Genomic DNA, 7,840 nt, shown 5'->3' with positions numbered 1-7,840 from the left:
GTGGAGGCGCCACCGTGGGCGGGCTGGTGTCCCTGGTCTCCGCCGGCCTCCGGGAGGGACTGGCTGCCTCGATAGCGCGGTGAGAGGGTGCCCGAGGCTCCCGAAACAGGCGGTGCTGGGTTTGCGTGAGGAGGGGACGGCGGAAGGGAGCGGGTGGGCGGGGGGGCCCTGCCCGCTGCTGGTCGCCTTCGGCACCTGGGAAAGTCTTCGGGGCGGGGAGACGGCATTCTCGGTTTCTTTTTTATGACACTAATTCGTACTTGTCTCTACCTGGGGCGGGGGAAGCTGTTTATTTAGTTAAAGTCGCTGAATAAAGAATTAATTGTGTCATGACATCATATACCCAAAAGGAAGCAGAGTTTGATGAATAGAGAAGGGAAATAACGTGTTTGGAGTGTTTAAAACTGTGCCTTTTGTTAGCACCTTTCTAAAATTAAACTGCCAGTGGAAAAATGATCTTTGTTACAGATCCAACTTTCCGTTCCTCCAGTTTTGAAGCTCGGTAGGCGTAGTGATCCTGCAGATCTTAGTAAGAAACAGAGGCTTTGAGATTTAGTGTCCCTAATGTCCGAGTGAGTGTATTCGAGAGGGAGAGAAAAGCTGAACTCTAGCATATAATGGTGACTTTTTTCTCCCTTGGCCTACTCCTCAAAATATATTTTACACCCTTAGAAAAAGACGCCTAAGTATTTCTTTTTCTGTAATTAATTGTTGAAAGCGTAACGTTATCAGCGAACTATTTTTTTCTTCACTTGGTACTTGCAGGTTATGTCATAGTTATTCATTGGAAAGTATTTCTTAAATTCTAATCTTCTTTTATATTTTCACTTTTGTTAATTGCTTGACTTTCAGAAATAGTGAAGTCCGGTTGTTTCCTGACTCACAGAAGAGCACGCTTTCTGAATCCAGCATATCTCTGTAACTATTTGGGTACAAAACCAGGATATACAGATGCACTATGATTTTATTTTAATAAAATAGATGAATTCTGATTTCCTATTTTTAAAAAAGCATGGAAATACATGAATGTACATTTATTTGAATCAACAAGTATAAATAAGAGAGACTGATGCAAGCTGTGTGCTTAAATTGAAACTTCAGATTATACCAGGTTCCCTTAACTTTGTGGCATACCTGAAGTACCTTAAAGGTGATGATCTCAAGATAGAGAAATGCTTTCTATGCTTTAGTCCAAAAAATTATTCCTGTGTTATGCTGGTGGAAGTCCATCACAGGCTCTATCATGAAGAGTGTAATTAGGGTTTAAGTGATCTTTTGTTGGTTCTCCGCAAGGTGTGAATTTTACCTGCTGAGAACAAATTTTGCGATATTATGGTTTGCAGACAATCTTTTTAACACTATTAGCTTTTTTTTTAAAAAAAAAAGAAAGAAAAAAAGAAAAAAAAAAGAAAGCCTACAAGCCTCCTTTCATACTCCAGAACAAAACCTGTCATGGACTGTACAAATATATACACGTTGCATTATTTTATTTTGCTATGAGAATGTCATAAGTGCTCTCATTGTACCCTAGTTCACAGAATAAACAGGCAAAGATCATTGTTGGCAGTCTCACTGGAGCTAAGTGGTGAATAAGGCTAAAGCAGTACCCCATCTATAGGATTAATAAAATATTTTAATGCTATTTTAAAGTATTTCTTCCCTTTACCTATCTATAGGTCCTATAGTCCCATAGTATGTGGACATTTCACAATCTTTTATTTATTCTTGCAAAATTCTTATGAAGTAATGAAGTTCTATTATCTCCATTTTATATAAAAGATTTGAAGAATGGAGACAGTAAATGATTTTCCAGGACCATGCAGGAAGTCTGTATCAGGGCAGGAAATTGGAATTTGAAAAATGTAGGTTTTAAACATTATGTCTTAGCTCTTACAGTGTTTTCTTCTATTTGCTGTCTTTATCTTTTACGTATATTTAAGTTGTGGGTATTACTGCAGGTAACTAATAATAGTTTTGGATATTACAGAGGGAGAAGGAAATGTTAGCTTTCTCACAACTAAGTATTGTTTAGATTTCAAATGATAAATATTACAAATAGGGAATTCCTCATTTCATCCTCAGCTTATTTGTACTTTTGTTTGTGATGCTGGTACAAGTAGCAACATTTTTCCCCTTCCATTTGCTGATCCTAATGTGTAGGATTCTAGTAGTGAGAATGTATAATGGCTATTGTATTCAGTAATTCTAAACACTTGATTTTTTTTGTAGCTATAGAGAGCAAGACCCTTGCAAGTAACATTTACTTTCGGTATACCGTAAGCTTTATTGATCCAAGCTAAGGGGCAAGGATTGGTATTATGCCTTGAAGAGTGTACTGCAAAACTCTCAATCTCTAGTTGCAGAAGAGAGGGAAAGGAAATGCTGAACAAGTTTCAATGGTTTCAAGCTGCCCCCTTCCCAATACAGTTAAGTGACTAATCTTAGCTTGTGTCTTGGAGGCTTGCTTGAATTATGGCAATGTACTATGTTGTTCTGCCAACACAGTGCATAGGTCAAAATTCTTACAGCTTGTTTATATGCCAGGGCTTCACATGATCAGAAACCAGGTCTGACCCCGTACACTTTGTCTAGGGAAGAATATAAGAACAGATCAAATAAGTAGTGATACTGCCATGCTTATTTTTCTATCTCCTAGTGGTTCAATGCTAAGCCCTTTCAGAACCAAGAATGATATCCTTGCATTTAACTTTGAATTTGATAGTATGAAAGGGGTTTTCTTGAAGGGGTTTTCTGAACTTGTGTATGCTTTGCATCTGCAGCTTCCTGTGGTTTTAAGTTCCACAGCTGCGTGAAGAACTGCCTCCTTTGATTTGTTTTTGAACCTGCTGCTTCATGGTTTCATTTAATTCTGTCTAGCTCCTGTTTCTGGAGACAATGAAAAATGGTTCCCTAATCACCTTTGACCTGCAGTTCATGGTAGGATAGAGCTGTATTATCTTCCCATTGTTTCTTTGCCAAGCTGAAGTCTTAAATCCATTCATAAGAGCCATTCTATACAGCTCTCAAGTGTATTTTTGTAAGATGGTTGTGTTTTCTGCAGGACCTGGGCTGTAGAAGATATCTTTGAAGAGGAGCTGGACCTTTCAGACAGAACCTTTGTTGGTTTTTGGTCCTATTAACTCCACTCTTAACAGCTGTATCATGGTCTGAAAGGAAGCATCTAATATGATTGCTCATTTGGATGAATTCAAGTTCATGCAAGTTCAAGGGTCCTTTACTGGTTGAAACATCCTTACATGTTACCTGATTTTTCTTTTTATTATCTATGGATAGATTATTTTTTAGTTGATTTGCATCATATTAAATCATTGACTTCCTTAAGTATGCTTATTTTACAGTAGTTCTTTTTTTAAGTTTCATTTCTAATTGGATCTCAGAATACCTACTGTGATATGGGTCTGTGATATGATCTGTCAATGTTACTAAATCTTATTTTGTAGCAATAGATGGATTATTAAAATATCTCAAAAGAATGACTGAAGACAGCTAGGGACAGAAGTGCCTGTTACGTGTTTGAACATGATGAGTATATCCTTGAGTGACAGGATATTCTTGTAACCAGAGTGTCTATCTCTTCATGGAAGACATGAATATAGATGTTGATCTCCTACAGATTCTCTGTGGAACCTTGCATTAATTAGGCTTCCCCCACACTTTGGAATTTAGGGGCAAATTCCATCACTTGACTTTGGCTGCATCTGAAGTCTGGCAAGGTGAGACCTGAGCTTGCTCTATCCCTCTCTTCAGTCATAACTTACATGGGAAAGATTCTTAAGCATAGGGGTGAGAAGGAAACAAAAATATCTTCCAGAGAGCTGTCTGATTCATACTGGTGGGTCAGGAGGATTGTGAGGTGAGCTGAACAGACAGGCTAAATGGTATAAATTAACGGTGCTTTCATTCTCTGTTTGAAAAATTATCATTTAATTCTTTCCATGTTGTTTCTGAAGATATAGTTAATTTGTATTTTTTTCTGGGGTAATCTGGACTGTGATAAGTAAAGAAAATACACAAATGAATTTGTTCAAATATAGTATAGTTACCTTTTGGAGAAATTAAGCTGATTAGTCAAATGCTTTAAAAATGAAATTAGGATCCCAAAGTTTGTTGTGTTCACCAGCTAGAAATACAGCATAGCTGTACAATGTGAAAGTACCAGTTTAGGACTTGGAGTTTCATGTAACAGTGCAGTCCTCTCAACAGGGTTTATTAGTCTGATTTAGCAAGGATGGTGCTGGTTTACTCTTAGGACTGGTCTGGATGAGTGGACCTTGCTTCAGTGTTTTTGCTCCCAGAATATGGAAATACCAGTGCAGCAACCATCTATAGAGAGAACTGCTACAAGTATATTTGTATTGGCTACATAGTGCATTTTTGAGCAAATGCTTTTATTTTTGTGTATATCTTTAACTCCTGATTGTATCGGAGCAAGCTGCATGTAATCTTCCCACAGATAGGTTAGGTTTAAGTGTACAAAGAGTGAATTTTGAGGCATTCAACTATTATGATGAGTGTCCTGTGAGTATCTTGGGTAAATGCACATTCGCACTATTTGGCAAAAAATGTCTTTTTTTAAAAAAATACCATTGTTTTCATACTAAGACCAATTGTGTGCATACCTGGCTTCATATGTGTATTCAACAATAGATCTGTAATTCAGAAAAAAAAATTTACTGTACTGCAGRCTGATTTCATATTCTCTTAATTGTTTGTTCTGTAAGTGGATGGTCTTGACATAACCAACTTTCTCAAACAATGGATCTTTCTTTGTTTTTTAATATGTGCCTTCAGGTCATCATACTCCTTTTTGTTTAAAAGAAAAGAAAAAAGAAAAAAACAACCTTAAAATAATTTGTTTTATACATATGAATTCCATGTAGGTGGATACTTCAATTTTATTATAATTGTAATGGAACAAATGGAATACAAGCAGCTTTTTGTTGATAAGGGCTGAGAGGTGTTCACTGACTGGCGTGTATTAGCCAGCCAGCTAAGCACCTTTGCAAGACTACGTTCTTTCCCATTTATGCTTTGCAACTGGTTACTCATAAGCTGGTTATGTATTACTACAGCAATTCTATAAGAATTGATTTGTAATATCTTTTTGGAGAGACGTTATTAACATAACTTAAAAACTTCAGAAATGTAAAGGAAGTAAAATTATATAAACTATAAGGTAAATTTATCTCCATGTAGAAGGACATTGAAAAAATATGCAATATATTTAGGCCCTATTCCACCTTTTTGGAATTGTGAGTGCAACATTGAAAAAAAAAATCCTTCAGATCTTTGTTTCGGTAGTTGTAATTTAGTGATGCCAATGGGAGACTCTTGAGGCAGTTTCCACCTGTGACTCTCAAACCTTTTTTCAGATCAGAAGTGGTAGAGGTAGTTGGGTATAAACATATCTAATTAGACCTACTCTAAGAGTGAATTTTTAATTTAAGAGAAGTTTAAGTAAACTTGGACAAATGAATATGATTATGCATTGAATGATTCTGTGTTATCAAGTACAGATTGATTGGTGTGCATCCTCATTTTTTATGGTTCTCAGCTTATTTACTGTGTTTTCATTCCTGTTGTTCAAATTGAAGAATTCTTACATTTATGTGGTACATAAGGCAAGAAACAATCATCTGTGTCTATCTCACTGCCTGAGCGTACAAGTAAAAATAAATCTGTATGTCATACACAGTAAATTTCACCTGTGAACTGCCATGGTTGCCCGTTGAACTGTGAACTTGGTTACTGGTCTTTTTCCATGTCACTAGTCGTTGATTAAATACTAGTTCTCCCCTTAACTGTAGGAATTTATCGTAGTAAATTAAATTTTGTTAATTTAAAATGTCTCTTAATGATCCTTGAGTGCTTTAGTTAACACTGTTATGCAAGAGGAAAATGGAAAAATCTATTACTTCTCTCTAGAGAGAGAAAATGTGGAGTGCAATAATATTCTGCAATGCCTGCAAACCCTTCTGAATTTGTTGTACCATACTTGTTAAATCTAATTGTGGATTATGTAAGAGGCGACGAAAGTAAAAATAAAAAGCCCATCCAAAATAAAGAGCAAAATAAAAAAAGAGTCCAGTGGTGTTGGTAAGTACAGGGGTATGGCAGTCATCCTTAAGTCAGCATAGTGCACCTCAGAACTCTCTTGTTTACTGTAGAGAGCAGAATGAAACACTTGTGTTTCAAGGTAAAAATATTCACTGACTTCAAGTAATTTTACTAGCTTTGGCCTTTTTGTAAGTGTCATGTTACAGAACAAGCAAAATGAAGGGAAATCATGTATTTATAACATACCGCTCTTAAAGCACAGTCTGGCTTGGACCACAACTTTGCAGTAAGGTTGAAGAGCTGCAAGTGGCACTTCACATGGATCAGATTGTGAGAACAGGGTATTTTTGGTGTATACTTTCTAGGCAAAGTGAAAGTAGTTCAGAGGTAAGCTAGTCGGTCTCAAGTTGAAACTTGGGTGTTTGTTGATACGTGTGGTAACATGTATGTTGCTCAGCCTTGTTCCCACTTTGACTTCAGATATGCTTTTATCAACAAGTATATTTTATATAGTACAAAAGAATCCTTGAAGTGTTTCATATAGAATGAATAATCTTTTGAGTTCTGTATTTTTCTTTATCAAAATAAATTCCTAGAAGGCAGGAAAATATTGTCAGGAATTACTATTAATTCTTACCGCAATAGAGATTTTGTCTATAAGTAACTGTTTCTATGCTTCATAACCATCTGGAATTAAAAGTGTGGTTTAGCAGAAACATTCACCTAAAATGTTACGTAAGACTTGTAAAATTTATTGAGTACCTCATACATAGACATGTTTTAGAGACCTCTGTAAGCCATGCTTTGTTGCACTGACTCTTATGTCGGATGTGGGAGTTCTGTGTAGAGATTGTTGCAGCTATTGCAGATTCATAATAGCAGACAGAGGTTGTTGGTTTCAGTCAGCCTGTAAGAAGGAGGGATTATCACTGGTGAGAGTTAGGATTGAGGACAGACATGCAAGGAAAATGCTAGACACAGTCTGGAACTGAAGGGTCAGTCAAGGAAACAGGAATCTTGAATCCCAATGAGTTACATTCTTCTACAACTCCTTTAACTACTGCAGACAGAACAATTAAGTATGGCTTTGGGGTTATGCTTCATTGTAACAACCACTATTGAAATACATTTTTTAAAAAATCATGCAGAAAAGGAGGTTTAAACATTTCGACAGTTTGCAATATGCAAGTTTAAGTCATCCTTCAATTTTAAGTTTTATTTCCATAAATAAAATCCCCTACTTCTCTGGAAATGTTTTTAGAGAGAAAATTCGTTCAGTCTGTTCAAGTTATGCATTAATTGGTTTTTGCAGTGAGGCACAGAGTATGAAACATGTTTCTGAGCATTAGCAGATAGAAAGCTTGTCCTTTGTTTTGACTACCATTTTATACCTCAAGTGAGGGGGGGAAAATTAGATAAAGAAGGTGTGCCCTTTGTTTTAGATACTCAAGGACAAGTCAACCTTTTATAAAGAATCTAGGTGGGGGAAGATGAAGGCATGTCCCCAGGACCTCCTGAATCCTTGGCTCTGCCCATGAGATCCATCCTTCTGTACATCAGTCTCAGCTCTGTTCCTAGCATGGGAACACATTTACTTCTCCTGTGCTGAGATAAGTAGATGAGGTTTTTTTGTGAGGTTTTGAGTTTGGTTTTCTTGTTTTGCTTAACTTCATCAACTGACTCTTCCTCGAATTAGAGAAAGGAAAAGATACTCAGAATTTACGTTTCCGAAGGAGCCAAGAAAGGGCTTTGTATTTTAAAT

Source organism: Rhea americana, unplaced genomic scaffold, assembly GCF_003343005.1.
Source record: "Rhea americana isolate MKP2758 unplaced genomic scaffold, rheAme1 scaffold_112, whole genome shotgun sequence".
Classification (NCBI taxonomy): Eukaryota; Metazoa; Chordata; class Aves; order Rheiformes; family Rheidae; genus Rhea; species Rhea americana.
The sequence above is the reverse complement of the archived record's forward strand: the minus strand, read 5'-3'. Positions refer to the sequence as shown.